This window comes from Mustela lutreola, chromosome 8 (genome assembly GCF_030435805.1).
Source record: "Mustela lutreola isolate mMusLut2 chromosome 8, mMusLut2.pri, whole genome shotgun sequence".
NCBI lineage: Eukaryota > Metazoa > Chordata > Mammalia > Carnivora > Mustelidae > Mustela > Mustela lutreola.
The window spans coordinates 35470179-35487249 of record NC_081297.1 but is presented as its reverse complement, the minus strand read 5'-3'; positions in this window follow the sequence as shown (position 1 = coordinate 35487249).

Below are 17071 nucleotides of genomic sequence, written 5' to 3'. Positions count from 1 at the left end.
CTGCTTGACTTATTTCACTCAGCATAATCTCTTCCAGTCCCGTCCATGTTGCTACAAAAGTGAGGTATTCCTCCTTTCTGATGCAGGCATAATACTACATAGTGTATATGGACCACATCTTCCTTATCCATTCATCCGTTGAAGGGCATCTTGGTTCTTTCCACAGTTTGGCGACCGTGGCCATTGCTGATATAAACATGGGGGTACAGATGGGCCTTCTTTTCACGACATCTGTATCTTTGGGGTAAATACCCAGGAGTACAATGGCAGGGCCATAGGGAAGTTCTGTTTTTAATTTCTTGAGGAATCTCCACACTGTTCTCCAAAGAGGCTGCACCAACTAACATTACCACCAACAGTGTCAGAGGGTTCCCCTTTCTCCACATCCCCTCCAACACATGTTGTTTCCTGTCTTGCTAATTTTGGGATTCGAACTGATGTAAGGTGGTATCTCAATGTGGATTTAATTTGAATCTCCTTGAGGACTAGTGATGATGAACATTTTTTCATGTGTCTGAAGCCATTTGTATGTCTTTATTGGAGAAGTGTCTGTTCATATCTTCTGCCATTTTTTCATATGATTGTCTGTTTTGTGTGTGTTGAGTGTGAGGAGTTCCTTATAGATCCTGGATATCAATCTTTTGTTTGTACTGTCATTTGCAAAAATCTTCTCCCATATCGTGGGTTACCTCTTTGTTTTCTTAACTGTTTCCTTTGCTGTGCAGAAGCTTTTGATCTTGATGAAGTCACAAAAGTTCATCTTCGCTTTTGTTTCCTTTGCCTTTGGAGACATATCTTGAAAGAAGTTGCTGTGGCTGATATTGAGAGATTACTGCCTATGTTCTCCTCTAGGATTCTGATGGATTCCTTTCTCACTTTGAGATCTTATATCCATTTTGAGTTTATCTTTGTGTATGGTGTAAGAGAATGGTTGAGTTTCATTCTTCTACATATAGCTGCCCAGTTTTCCCAGAACCATTTATTGAAGAGGCTGTCTTTTTTTCCACTGTATATTTTTTCCTGTTTTCTCGAAGATTAATTGACCATAGAGTTGAGGGTCCATATCTGGGCTCTCTAATCTGTTCCACTGGTCTATGTGTCTGTTTTTATGCCAGTACCATGCTGCCTTGGTGAACACAGCTTTGTAGTAAAGCTTTAAATCTCATCACATAATGTCCCCAGTTTTGTTTTTGTTTCTCAACATTTCCTTAGCATTTTAGGGTCTCTTCTGATTCCATACAAATTTTGTATTATTTGCTCTAGCTCTTTGAAGAATACCTGTGGAATTTTGATCGGAATGGCATTAAAAGATTAGATTGTTCCAGGTAGTATGACATTTTAACAATGTTTATTCTTCCGATCCAAGAGCATGGAATGGTCTTCCATCTTTTTGTGTCGTCCTCAATTTCTTTCACGAGTGTTCTGTAGTTCCTCGAGTATAGATCCTTCACCTCTTCGGTTAGGTTTATTCCCAGGTATCTTATGGTTCTTGGTGCTATAGTAAATGGAATCGATTCTCTAATATCCCTTTCTGTATTTTCATTATTATTGTATAGAAGGCCACTGATTTCTGTACATGACTTTGTATCCTGACACATTGCTGAACTGTTGTATGAGTTCTAGTAGTTTGGGGGTGGAGTCTTTTGTGTTTTCCATATAAAGAATCATGTCATCTGCCAAGAGAGTTTTTTTTTTTTAATTAAATTTATTTATTTTCAGCATAACAGTTTTTATTATTTTTGCAATGCACCCAGTGCTCCATGCAATCTGTACCCTCTATAATACCCACCACCTGGTACCCTAAACTCCCACCCCCCCCACCACTTCATTCCCCTCAGATTGTTTTTCAGAGTCCATAGTCTCTCATGGTTCACCTCCCCTTCCAATTTCCCCCAACTCCCTTCTCCTCTCCAACTACCGATGTCCTCCATGATATTTGTTATGCTCCACAAGTAAGTGAAACCATATGATAATTGACTCTCTCTGCTTGACTTATTTCATTCAGCATAATTTTTTCCAGTCCCATCCATGTTGCTACAAAAGTTGGATATTCATCCTCTCTGATGTAGGCATAATACTCCATAGTGTATATGGACCACATTTTCCTTATCCATTCGTCTGTTCAAGGGCAGAAAGATTACCTTCTTTTTTTTTTATAAACATATATTTTTATCCCCAGGGGTACAGGTCTAGAATCACCAGGTTTACACACTTCACAGCACTCACCAAAGCACATACCCTCCCCAAAGTCCATAATCCCACCCCCTTCTCCCAAATCCCCTCCCCCCAGCAACCCTCAGTTTGTTTTGTGAGATTAAGAGTCACTTATGGTTTGCCTCCCTCCCATCCCATCTTGTTTCATTTATTCTTCTCCTACCCACTTAAGTCCCCATGTTGCATCACCACTTCCTCATATCAGGGAGATCATATGATAGTTGTTTTTCTCTGCTTGACTTATTTCGCTAAGCATGATATGCTCTAGTTCCATCCATGTTGTCGCAAATGGCAAGATTTCATTTCTTTTGATGGCTGCATAGTATTCCATTGTGTATATATACCACATCTTCTTGATCCATTCATCTGTTGATGGACATCTAGGTTCTTTCCACAGTTTGGCTATTGTGGACATTGCTGCTATAAACATTCGGGTGCACGTGCCCCTTTGGATCACTACGTTTGTATCTTTAGGGTAAATACCCAATAGTGCAATTGCTGGGTCATAGGGCAGTTCTATTTTCAACATTTTGAGGAACCTCCATGCTGTTTTCCAGAGTGGCTGCACCAGCTTGCATTCCCACCAACAGTGTAGGAGGGTTCCCCTTTCTCCGCATCCTCGCCAGCATCTGTCATTTCCTGACTTGTTGATTTTAGCCATTCTGACTGGTGTGAGGTGATATCTCATTGTGGTTTTGATTTGTATTTCCCTGATGCCGAGTGATATGGAGCACTTTTTTATGTGTCTGTTAGCCATCTGGATGCCTTCTTTGCAGAAATGTCTGTTCATGTCCTCTGCCCATTTCTTGATTGGATTATTTGTTCTTTGGGTGTTGAGTTTGCTAAGTTCTTTATAGATTCTGGACACTAGTCCTTTATCTGATATGTCGTTTGCAAATATCTTCTCCCATTCTGTCAGTTGTCTTTTGATTTTGTTAACTGTTTCCTTTGCTGTGCAAAGGTTCTGATCTTGATGAAATCCCAATAGTTCATTTTTGCCCTTGCTTCTCTTGCCTTTGGCGTTGTTCCTAGGAAGATGTTGCTGCGGCTGAGGTCGAAGAGGTTGTTGCCTGGGTTCTCCTCAAGGATTTTGATGGAGTCCTTTCGCACATGAGGTCCTTGATCCATTTTGAGTCTATTTTTGTGTGTGGTGTAAGGAAATGGTCCAATTTCATTTTTTTGCATGTGGCTGTCCAATTTTCCCAGCACCATTTATTGAAGAGGCTGTCTTTTTTCCATTGGACATTCTTTCCTGCTTTGTCGAAGATGAGTTGACCGTAGAGTTGAGGGTCTATTTCTGGGCTCTCTATTCTGTTCCATTGATCTATGTGCCTGTTTTTGTGCCAGTACCATGCTGTCTTGATGATGACAGCTTTGTAATAGAGCTTGAAGTCGGGAATTGTGATGCCACCAACGTTGGCTTTCTTTTTCAATATGCCTTTGCATATTCGAGGTCTTTTCTGGTTCCATATAAATTTTAGAATTATTTGTTCCATTTCTTTGAAAAAGATGGACGGAACCTTGATAGGAATTGCATTAAATGTGTAGATTGCTTTCGGTAGCATAGACATTTTCACAATATTTATTCTTCCAATCCAGGAGCATGGAACATTTTTCCATTTCTTTGTGTCTTCCTCAATTTCTTTCATGAGTACTTTATAGTTTTCTGAGTATAGGTTCTGTGTCTCTTTGGTTAGGTTTATTCCTAGGTATCTTATGGTTTTGGGTGCAATTGTAAATGGGATTGACTCCTTAATTTCTCTTTCTTCTGTCTTGCTGTTGGTGTAGAGAAATGCAACTGATTTCTGTGCATTGATTTTATATCCTGACACTTTAATGAATTCCTGTACAAGTTCTAGCAGTTTTGGAGTGGAGTCTTTTGGGTTTTCCACATATAGTATCATATCATCTGCGAAGAGTGATAATTTGACTTCTTTGCCGATTTGGATGCCTTTAAGTTCCTTTTGTTGTCTGATTGCTGACGCTAGGACCTCTAGTACTATGTTGAATAGCAGTGGTGATAATGGACATCCCTGCCGTGTTCCTGACCTTAGCGGAAAAGCTTCCAGTTTTTCTCCATTGAGAATGATATTTGCGGTGGGTTTTTCATAGATGGCTTTGATGATATTGAGGGATGTGCCCTCTATCCCTACACTTTAAAGAGTTTTGATCAGGAAGGGATGCGGTACTTTGTCAAATGCTTTTTCAGCATCTATTGAGAGTATCATATGGTTCTTGTTCTTTCTTTTATTGATGTGTTGTATCACATTGACTGATTTGCGGATGTTGAACCAACCTTGCAGCCCTGGAATAAAACCCACTTGGTCGTGGTGAATAATCCTTTTAATGTACTGTTGAATCCTATTGGCTAGTATTTTGTTGAATATTTTCACATCTGTGTTCATCAAGGATATTGGTCTATAGCTCTCTTTTTTGATGGGATCCTTGTCTGGTTTTGGGATCAAGGTGATGCTGGCCTCATAAAATGAGTTTGGAAGTTTTCCTTCCATTTCTATTTTTTGGAACAGTTTCAGGAGAATAGGAATTAGTTCTTCTTTAAATGTTTGGTAGAATTCCCCCGGGAAGCCGTCTGGCCCTGGGCTTTTGTTTGTTTCGAGATTTTTAATGACTGTTTCAATCTCCTTACTGGTTATGGGTCTGTTCAGGCTTTCTATTCCTTCCTGGTTCAGTTGTGGTAGTTTATATGTTTCTAGGAATGCATCCATTTCTTCTAGATTGTCAAATTTGTTGGCGTAGTGTTGCTCATAGTATGTTCTTATAAAGTTTGTATTTCTTTGGTGTTAGTTGTGATCTCTCCGCTTTCAGTCATGATTTTATTTATTTGGGTCCTTTCTCTTTTTTTTTCTGATAAGTCAGGCCAGTGGTTTATCAATTTTATTAATTCTTTCAAAGAACTAGCTCCTAGTTTCGTTGATTTGTTTTATTGTTTTTTTTGGTTTCTATTTCATTGATTTCTGCTCTGATCTTTATGATTTCTCTTCTCCTGCTGGGCTTAGGGTTTCTTTCTTGTTCTTTCTCCAGCTCCTCTCGGTGTAGGGTTACGTTGTGTACCTGAGACCTTTCTTGTTTCTTGAGAAAGGCTTGTACCGCTATATATTTTCCTCTCAGGACTGCCTTTGTTGTGTCCCACAGATTTTGAACTGTTGTATTTTCATTATCATTTGTTTCCATGATTTTTTTCAATTCTTCTTTAATTTCCTGGTTGACCCATTCATTCTTTAGAAGGATGCTGTTTAATCTCTATGTATTTGGGTTCTTTCCAAACTTCCTTTTGTGGTTGAGTTCTAGCTTTAGAGCATTGTGGTCTGAAAATATGCAGGGAATGATCCCAATCTTTTGATACCGGTTGAGTCCTGATTTAGGACCGAGGATGTTATCTATTATGGAGAATGTTCCATGTGCACTAGAGAAGAATGTGTATGCTTTTGCTTTGGGATGAAATGTTCTGAATATATCTGTGATGTCCATCTGGTCCAGTGTGTTGTTTAAGGCCTTTATTTCCTTGCTGATCTTTTGCTTGGATGATCTGTCCATTTCAGTGAGGGGAGTGTTAAAGTCCCCTACTATTATTGTATTATTGTTGATGTGTTTTTTTGATTTTGTTATTAATTGGTTTATATCGTTGGCTGCTCCCACATTGGGGGCACAGATATTTAAAATTGTTAGATCTTCTTGTTGGACAGACCCTTTGAGTATGATATAGTGTCCTTCCTCATCTCTTATTATAGTCTTTGGCTTAAAATCTAATTGATCTGATATAAGTATTGCCACTCCTGCTTTGTTCTGATGTCCATAAGCATGGTAAATTCTTTTCCACCCCCTCACTTTAAATCTGGAGGTGTCTTCGGGCTTAAAATGAGTTTCTTGGAGGCAACATATAGATGTGTTTTGTTTTTTTATCTATTCTGATGCCCTGTGTCTTTTGTTTGGGGCATTTAGCCCAATACCATCAGGGTAACTATTGAGAGATATGAATTTATTGCCATTGTATTGCCTGTAAGGTGACTGTTACTGTATCTTGTCTCTGTACCTTTCTGATTTACCACTTGTAGGCTCTCTGTTTGCTTAGAGGACCCCTTTCAATATTTCCTGTAGAGTTGGTTTGGTGTTTGCAAATTCTTTCAGTTTTTGTTTGTCCTGGAAGCTTTTAATCTCTCCTTCTATTTTCAATGATAGCCTATCTGGATGTAGTATTCTTGGCTGCAGGTTTTTCTCGTTTAGTGCTCTGAAAATATCATGCCAGCTCTTTCTGGCCTGCCAGGTCTCTGTGGATAAGTCAGCTGCCAATCTAATATTTTTACCATTGTATGTTACAGACTTCTTTTCCCGGGCTTCTTTCAGGATTTTCTCTTTGTCACTGAGACTTGTAAATTTTACTATTAGGTGATGGGGTGTGGGCCTATTCTTATTGATTTTGAGGGGCGTTCTCTGAACCTCCTTAATTTTGATGCTCGTTCCCTTTGCCATATTGGGGAAATTCTCCCCAATAATTCTCTCCAGTATACCTTCTGCTCCCCTCTCTCTTTCTTCTTCTTCTGGAATCCCAATTATTCTAATATTGTTTCGTCTATGGTGTCACTTATCTCTCGAATTCTCCCCTCGTGGTCCAGTAGCTGTTTGCCCCTCTTTTGCTCAGCTTCTTTATTTTCTGTCATTTGGTCTTCTATATCACTAATTCTTTCTTCTGCCTTATTTATCCTAGCAGTGAGAGCCTCCATTTTTGATTGCACCTCATTAATAGCTTTTTTGATTTCAACTTGGTTAGATTTTAGTTCTTTTATTTCTCCAGAAAGGGCTTTTATACCTCCCGAGAGGGTTTCTCTAATATCTTCCATGCCTTTTTCGAGCCCGGCTAGAACCTTGAGAATTGTCATTCTGTACTCTAGATCTGACATATTACCAATGTCTGTATTGATTAGGTCCCTAGCCTTCGGTACTGCCTCTTGTTCTTTTTTTTGTGTTGAATTTTTCCGTCTTGTCATTTTGTCCAGATAAGAGTATATGAAGGAACAATTAAAATACTAAAAGGGTGGTAAGAACCCCAGGAAAATATGCTTTAACCAAATTAGTAGAGATCCCAAATCGTTAGGGGGGTGAAAGGGGATAAAATGAGGTTCAAAAAGGAAGAAAGAAAAAAAAAAGAAAAAAAAAGAAAAGAAAAGAATTTAAAAAAATAAAACAAATAAGAAAAATATAAAAAAGAAAATATATATATTTGATAAACTAGCTAAAAAACGTTAAAAAAGAAGAAGGTAAAAGTTTAAAAAAAATGTTACCAGAAGGCGGGTAAAAAAAACAAAAAATGATAAAGAAAAAAATTTAATTAACTGCAAGACTAAAAAAAATCACAGGGATAAAGCCATGAGTTCCGTGCTTTTCTTTCTCCTCCTCTGGAATTCTGCTGCTCTCCTTGGTATTGAAACCGCACTACTTGTTAGGTGAACTTGGTCTCGGCTGGATTTCTTGTTGATCTTCTGGGGGAGGGGCCTGTTGTAGTGATTCTCAAGTGTCTTTGCGCCAGGTGGAATTGCACCGCCCTTATCAGGGGCCGGGGTGGGTAATCTGCTGGGGTTTGCTTTCAGGAGCTTTTGTTCCCTGAGTGCTTTCCGTAGAGTTCCGGAGGACGGGAATACAAATGGCGGCCTCCTGGTCGCCAGCCTGGAGGACCCGAGAGCCCAGGGCCCCACTCCCCAGTGCGCCCTCAGAGAACAGCGCCGAGTTACCCCCGTCTGCCTGACCGGCCATGCTCCAAGCTCACCGAGCCTGTGACAGGTTCAGGGTAACTCCAAGCTGTGAGCTTACTGTCGGCTCTGTCTCTGTAGCCGGCTTTCCCGTTCCAATACCCGCAATACTCAGACACCCCCGATCCTTCTGTGACCCTGCGGGGACCCTGCTGACCCCACGTGGGCTTTGCCCTGGGTAGCCTCTGGAGTGATGTCCCTCAGTGGAACAGACTTTTAAAAGTCCTGATTTTGTGCGCCGTTGCTCTGCCGCTTGCCGGGAGCCGGCCCCTCCCCTCGGGGTCTATCTTCTCGTCGCTTTGGATTCACTTTTCCGCCGGTCCTACCTTTCAGAAAGTGGTTGTTTTTCTGTTTCCAGAATTGCTGTTCTTCTTCTCTTCGATCTGCCGATGGATTTTCAGGTGTTTGCAATCTTTAGATAAGCTATCTAGCTGATCTCCGGCTAGCTGAAGTAGTCTCAGCCTGCTACTTCTCCGCCATCTTGACTCCTCCTGCAAAGAGAGTTTTTGACTTCTTCATTACCAATTTGGATACCTTTCATTTCCCTTTGTTGTCTGATTGCTGTTCCTAGGACTTCTAATACTATGTGAACAAGAGTGGTAAGAGTGGGCATTCTTTTCATGTTCCTGATCTCAAAGGGAAGGCTGCAAGCTTTTTCCCATTGAGGATGATATTTGCTGTGGGTCTTTCATAGATAGATTTGAAGAAGTTCAGGAGTGTTCCCTCTATCCCTATACTTTGAAACATTTTAATCAGGAACGGATGCTTGGATTTGTCAAATGCTTTTTCTGCATCAATTGAGAGGACAATGTGGTTCTTCTCTCTTCTCTTATTGATTTGTTCTATCACATTGATTGATTTGTGAATGTTGAACCATCCTTGTACCTCAGGGATGAATCCCAACTGGTTATGGTGGATAAACTTTTTAATGTGCTGTTGGATCCTGTTTGCTAGGATCTTTTGGAGAATCTTAGCATCCATATTCATCAGTGATATTGTTCTGAAATTCTCCTTTTTAGTAGGGTCGTTGCCTGGTTTGGGGATCAGGGTAATGCTGGTTTCATAGAAAGAGTCTGGAATTTTTCCTTCTGCTTCAATTTTTTGAAACAGCTTCAGGAGAATAGGTGTTATTTCTTCTTTGAAAGTTTGGTAGAAGTCCCGAAGGAACTCATCAAATCCCGGACTCTTGTTTTTTGGGAAGTTTTTGATCACTGCTTCAATCTCGTTACTACATATCGGTTTATTCAGGTTTTAAAATTCTTCCTGGTTAAATTTTAGGGGTTTATGGTTTTACAGGAATGCATCCATTTCATCTAGGTTGCTAAGCTTATTGGCATATAACTGTTGATAATAACTTCTGTGGCTGTTTCTACTTCCTTCCTTCTTCATAATTTTATGAATTTGGGCTTTCTCTCTTTTCTTTTGGATTAGTGTCACCAATGGTTTATCGATATTATTGATTCTTTCAAAATTCCAGCTTCTAGATTCATTGATACTTTCTACTGTGCCTCTGGTTTCTACCTCATTGATCTCAGCTCTAATCTTGATGATTTCCCTTCTTATGTGTGGAGTTGGTTTGATTTGTTGTTGAATCTCCAGTTCTTTAAGGTGTAGAGACAGCTGGTGTGTTCTGGATTTTTCATTTTTTTTGAGGGAGGCTAGGATGGTTATGTATTTCCCTCTTAGGACTGCCTTTGCTGTATCCCATAGGTTTTGGATCAAAGTGTCCTCATTCTCATTGAATTCCATGAATTGTTTCAGTTCTTCTTTGATCTCCTGGTTGATCCAAGCATTCCTAAGCAATGTGGTCTAGCTTCCGGGTGTTTTAGTTCCTCCTGAACTTTTCCTTATGATTGAGCTCCAGTTTCAAAGCATTGTGATCTGAGAATGGGCAGGGAATAATCTCAGTCTTTTGGTATTGGTTGAGTCCTGATTTGTGACCCAGTATGTGGTCTATTCTGGAGAAGGTTCCATGTGCACTTGAGAAGAATGAATATTCTGTTTTTTAGGGTGGAATGGTCTGTATCTATCTATGAGGTCCATGTGGTCCAATGTGTCATTCAATGCTCTTGTTTCTTTATGGATTTTCTGCTTCAATGACCTGTCTATTTCTGAGAGAGGCATGTTTTATCCAATCTGCAACCCTGTGCCATTTTATGGGCACATTTAGGCCATTCACATTGAGAGTGATTATTGACAGATATATTTTTATTGACATTGTGTTACCTTTGAAGTCTTTCTTTCTGTAGATTGTCTCTATATTTCTGTTCAATGCTTTTCTTAGGCTTTTTCCTCTTTAAAAACTCCCCCCTTAATATTTCCTGCAGTATCGGCTTGGTGGTTGCATAGTCTTTTAAGCCTTGCCGGTCTTGGGAACTCTTTATCTCTCCATCCATTTTGAATGTCAGTCTTGCTGGATAAAGTATTCTTGGCTGCATGTTCTTTTCCTTCAGTGCCCTGAATATATCTTGCCAGCCCTTTCTGGCTTTCCAGGTCTCTGTGGACAGGTCTGACTTCATTATGATAGGTTTTCCTCTGTATGTAAAGAGCATCTTTGTCCTAGCTGCTTTCAAGAGGTTTTGCCTATAATTATAGTTCTTCATTTTTACTATTAGGTATCTCGAGGACTCTCGAGAATCTGTAATCTTGGGGGGAAACCGTTCAGCCTCTGAACGCTGGTTCCATTCATGAGATTCAGAAAATTTTCATGAAGAACTTGTTCCACTATATCTTTTAGACTTCTTTCTTTCTCCTCCCCTTCAGGAATTCCAATAATTCTGACGTTGGAAGGTTTCATGGCATCATTTCTTTCCCGGATTCTGTTTTCATGGCTTCTAAGCTGTTTGTTCCAGGCTTCCTCCTAATCCTTTCTCTCTATTTGTTTGTCCTCCAGTTCACTAATTCTATCTTCTGTCTCAGTTACTCTAGCTTTGAGAAAATTTAGATTAGATTGGAGCTCATTAAGAGCATTGTGAAGCTCATCCCTGGTAGCTTTCAGCTCTTCCCTAATATTGAAAACATGATTTCTGGTCATTTTCAGTTTGGCTCTAATCAATTCCGTTTGGTCACCCATGGCTTTCTCCAACCTCGCTATTGCTTGGATCATTGTTAGCCTAAATTCTCTTTCCAACATATTGTCTATGTTGATAGCCATTAGCTCTGTTGCAGAAGGCCCATCCTCTGTATTTTTCTTCTGTTGGGCATTCCTCCTCCTAGTCATTTTGGTGAGAGATGGCTGAAAAGGTGTGCTGGGTGTATCGCACGTGGTGCAGTCAAGGTGCACCCTGGAACGCTTCTGAGCAATCAGGGTTCCCAACCCAAATGAGAGAAAAAAGAAAAGGAAAAGAAAAAAAGAGAGAGAGAGAGAGAGAGAGACTGGAACGAAAGGTGAGAGAATAGATGAGGAGACAAGATGGCAGGGAAGTAGGAGGAGGCGCCCTTTCAACCTGTACCCTAAAGTGAGCTGATTACCTTCCAAAGAACTCCAATCATCCATGAAATCAGCCTGAGATCAGAATTATACCCATCTGGATCTCTACCAGAGCAGAAGATGCCACTGGGCAGGTAAAGTGCAGTGGGAAAGTCAGACTGATATTGGAAGATAAACAAAACGGGGTGGGAGCCACCAGAGGTGACCCATTGTAAAGTAATATCCCAATACGAGAGTGCCCAGCCTCTGGAGACCAGCATTAACGTGGGAAAACACTCAAAAAGAGCAAAGGATCACGGGGGGGGTGAGGATTGTGAAAATTGGGTTGTTAGGGACAAGGGCTTATTTCCCCAGATCCAGGATAGCCACCCCTGGGGCAGAGCCAGAGAGAGTGCGCCAGAGGAACTAGGTCTTGGTCCCTGAACCACCAGCACACCTGAGAGCCTGTGGGGCCCAGCTTCCTTGAGGTGCTGGGAGCCTCGTGAACAGAAGCACAGCCTTTTTGCAGTTTCCCCCTGAGTGCCCTGCCATGCCATCAGAGTCCTAGTAGCGCCCTGTGCCCTCCCCTGAGAGAGGTGCCAGCCCAGTGCTCTGGGACCTGAAAGACCAGGCACTCCCAGCCTGGGCCAGCAGGAAAATCTCAGTGTGAGATCTTCTCTGGCAGTCTGGAGCTGCCCAGACAGCTGCTGCTGCCGTGGTTTTTGGGTACAAGCAAAAAATCCTGAGTCCCCAGGGACCGCCACTGGGAACCTGCTCTGCCAGAGCAGGGGTGCTTTATTTGTGCTCTGCAGCCAGACTGAGGCTTCTCTCTGAGAGGGAGGTCAGGGTGCAGTTTGCTTTCCTCTAAACCTACAAAAACCATCAAAAGCAGTTAAGGCGAGCGAGAAAAACAAAAGTGAACAAATATAAAAATCTCCAGAGAACAAAAGCCTGAAAAAACCAGTTTCCTCAGAGCCCACCCCCTTGAGGGGGCGGGAGGACTTAACTCAGAACACATCATTGATGGAAAACCCATGTGGCAGGCCCCTCCCCCAGAAAACCAACCAGGAAAGAAAAAAAAAAAAAAGACGACAAGAGAACAACCACCACTGCATCATACGACAATTTTTATTATTAATTCGTTCCTACTATTCTGGCTCATTTTTTTATATAGATAATTTTTTTATTATTATATCAATAATTTTTAACCTATTTACCATCACAGTGAGATGTCCAGTACATCAAATTCCATAATAACCTTCTAACCTGAACTTTTTGATACAAACACCTGTATTTTTTAATTTTTTAAATTTCTTTTTTTATTTTAGTTTTGTTTAGTCTAGTTTATTCCTTTTTTAAATTTTTATTTTCTAATATTCATATAGAGTTAAACTTCAAGGTAATCCCCTTTCCCCAATCAATGCCACCCCTATAGGTAAACCAATTCCTAATCCCCCCTTATCTTAGGAAAGTTGAGTCCTCTAACAAAGATATCAAGATACATCCAGGAAGAATCAAAACAACCATCCTTGCCCATACTGAGAATTTATAACCACTCTCCCATCTTTTTCTTCCACCAGTGTTTCTGTGTTTTTGTGTTTGTCCTGATAGTATATAAATCTTACACTTGGGGTTCTTTTTGACAAGATTCTTCCTTTATTTGCATATATTTTTATGCAAATATATATATATATATATTTTTTTTTCTTGTCATATACTTTTATCAGTCTTTTCGTTTGTCTGTTTTTGTTTGTATGCTTCATAAATCTTACCTTGGGGCCAATCTGGGCTGAACCTTCTTTTATCTTTCTTATTAGCTTTTTTATGTATTTTGGTGCTCTTATCTTGGATGCATAAATATTAATGTCTGTTATATCTTCTTGATAGATTATCCTCTTTATTATTATATAATGTCCTTCTTTGTCTCTCTTTACAGTCTTTATTTCAAAGTCTATTTTGTCTGTTAGGAATATTGCTACACCACTTTTTTTGACATCCATTAGCACAATGCATGTTTCTCCATTCCCTCACATTCAACCTGTGAATGGCTTTAGAACTAAAATGAGTATCTTGCAGGCAACATATTGATGAATCTTTAAAAAAATTATTTATTTTTTAAATTTCTTTTCAGTGTTAGAATTTATTTATACACCACACTTAGTGCTCCATGGAATGTGTGCCCTCCATAATACCCACCACCAGGCTCATCCAAACTCCTACCACCACCCCTCCAAGGTTGCTTTTCAGAATCCACAGTCTTTCATGGTTCATCTCCTCCTCCAATTTCCACCACTCCCTTATCCTCTCCATCTCCCTATGTCTTCCATGTTATTTCTTATGCTCCACAAATAAGCAAAACCATATGATAATTGACTGTCTCTGCTTGATATAATCTCAGCATAATCTCCTCCAGTCCCATTCATGTTGATACAAGTGTTGGGTATTCATTCTTTTTGATGGAGGCATAATACTCCATTGTATATATGGACTCTATCTTTACTATTCTTCTGTGGAAGGGCATCTTGGTTCTTTCCACAGTTTGATGACTATGGCCATTGCTGCTATGAAAACTGAGAACAATTGGCCTTTCTCTTTACTACATCTGTATCTTTAGGGTAAATAACCAGTAGTACAATTGCAGGGTCATAGGGTAGCTCTATTTTTAATTTCTTGAGGAATTTCTACAATGTTCTCCAAAATGGCTGCACCATCTTTCATTCCCAGCAACAGTGTAAGAGGCTTCCCCTTCTCCATATCCTCTCCAACACATGTTTACTGTCGTGTTAATTTTGGCCATTCTAACAGGTGTAAGTTGGTATCTCAATGTGGTTTTCATTTGAATCTCCCTGATGGCTAATGATAAAGAACATTTTTTCATGTGTGTGTTAGCCACTTGTATGTCTTCTTTGGAGAAGCATCTATTCATTTTTTGATGTGACTATTTGTTTTTTTGAGTGTTGAGTTCAAGGAGCTTTTTATAGATCTTGGATATCATCCCTTTGTCTGTAGTGTCATTTGTGAAAATCTTCTCCAATTCCATGGGATGCCTCTTGGGCTTTTGTTTGTTTGTTTTACTGTGCTGTGCAGAAGTTTTTATCTTGATGAAGTCCCAAGAGTTCATTTTTGCTTTTGTTCCCTTTGCCTTAGGAGACATGTCTTTTATTTTTTCTAATATTTTTTTTCATTTGTTTATTTTCAGCATAACAGTATCATTATTTTTTCACCACATCCAGTGCTGCATGCAATCCGTGCCCTCTATAATACCCACCACCTGGTACCCGAATCGCCCCCCCCCACTTCAAACCCCTCTGACTGTTTTTAAGAGTCCATAGTTTCTCATGATTCACCTCCCCTTCCAATTTACCCCAACTCCCTTCTCTCTAACTCCCCATGTCCTCCATGCTGTTTGTTATGCTCCACAAATAAGTGAAACCATATGATAATTGACTCTCTCTGCTTGACTTATTTTACTCAGCATAATCTCTTCCAGTCCCGTCCATGTTGCTACAAAAGTGAGGTATTCCTCCTTTCTGATGCAGGCATAATACTCCATAGTGTATCTGGACCACATCTACCTTATCCATTCATCCATTGAAGGGCATCTTGGTTCTTTCCACAGTTTGGCGACCGTGGCCATTGCAGATATAAACATGGGGGTACAGATGGGCCTTCTTTTCACGATATCTGTATCTTTGGGGTAAATACCCAGGAGTACAATGGCAGGGTCATAGGGAAGTTCTGTTTTTAATTTCTTGAGGAATCTCCACACTGTTCTCCAAAGAGGCTGCACCAACCTGCATTCCCACCAACAGTGTAAGAGGGTTCCCCTTTCTCCACATCCTCTCCAACACATGTTGTTTCCTGTCTTGCTAATTTTAGCCATTCTAACTGGTGTAAGGTGATATCTCAATGTAGTTTTAATTTGAATCTCCCTGAGGGCTAGTGATGATAAACATTTTTTCATGTGTCTGATAGCCATTTGTATGTCTTTATTGGAGAAGTGTCTGTCCATATCTTCTGCCCATTTTTTGATAAGGTTGTCTATTTTGTGTGTTTTGAGTTTGAAGAGTTCATTATAGATCCTGGATATCAACCTTTTGTCTATACTGTCGTTTGCAAATATCTTGTCCCATTCTGTGGGTTGCCTCTTTGTTTTCTTGACTGTTTCCTTTGCTGTGTAGAAGCTTTTGATTTTGATGAAGTCCAAAAAGTTCATCTTTGCTTTTGTTTCCTTTGCCTTTGTAGACATATATTGAAAGAAGTTGCTGTGGCTGATATTGAGAGATTATTGCCTATGATCTCCTCTAGGATTCTGATGGATTCCTTTCTCACTTTGAGATCTTTTATCCATTTTGAGTTTATCTTTGTGTACAGTGTAAGAGAATGGTCGAGTTTCATTCTTCTACATATAGCTGCCCAGTTTTCCCAGCACCATTTATTGAAGAGGCTGTCTTTTTTCCACTGTATATTTTTTCCTGTTTTGTTGAAGATTAATTGACCATAGAGTTGAGAGTCCATATCTGGGCTCTCTACTCTGTTCCCCTGGTCTATGTGTCTGTTTTTATGCCAGTACCATGCTGTCTTCGTGATCACAGCTTCATAGTAAAGCTTGAAATCAAGTAACGTGATGCCCCCAGTTTTATTTTTGTTTTTCAACATTTCCTTAGCAATTCGGGGTCTCTTCTGATTCCATACAAATTTTTGGATTATTTGCTCCAGCTCTTTGAAATACCGGTGGATTTTTTATCGGAATAGCATCAAAAGTATAGATTGCTCTAGGCAGTACAGACATTTTTGCAATGTTTATTCTTCCGAACCAAGAGCATGGAATGGTCTTCCATCTTTTTGTGTCTTCTTCAATTTCTTTCATGAATGCTCTGTAGTTCCTCGAGTACAGATCCTTTACCACTTTGGTTAGGTTCATTCCCAGGTATCTTATGGTTCTCGGTGCTATAGTAAATGGAATTGATTCTCTAATTTCCCTTTCTGTATTTTCATTGTTAGTGTTTAAGAAAGGCACTGATAACTGTACATTGGCTTTGTATCCTGCCACATTGCTGAATTGCTGTATGAGTTCTAGTAGTTTGGGGGTGGAGTCTTTTGGGTTTTCCATATAAATAGTCATGTCATCTGCAAAGAGAGAGAGTTTGACTTCTTTATTACCAATTTGGATACCTTTTATTTCCCTTTGTTGTCTGATTGCTGTTGCTAGGACTTCTAATACTATTTTGAACAAGAGTGGTGAGAATGGGCATCCTTGTCATGTGCCTGATCAAAATGGGAAGGACGCAGCTTTTTCCCATTGAGAATGATATTTGCTGTGGGTCTTTCATAGATAGATTTGACGAAGTTGAGGAATGTTCCGTCTATCCATATAGTTTGAAGTGTTTTAATCAGGAACGGATGCTGGATTTTGTCAAACGCTTTTTCTGAATCAATTGAGTGGACCATGTGGTTCTTCTCTCTTCTCTTATTAATTTTTTCTATCACATGGATTGATTTGCGAATGTTGAAACATCCTTGTAGCCCAGGGATGAATCCCACCTGGTCATGGTGCATAATCTTTTTAATATGCTGTTGGATCCTGTTTGCTACAATCTGGTAGAGAATCTTAGCATCCTTATTCATCAGTGATATTGGACTGAAATTCTCCGTTTTGGTTGAGTCTTTGCCTGGCTTGGGGATA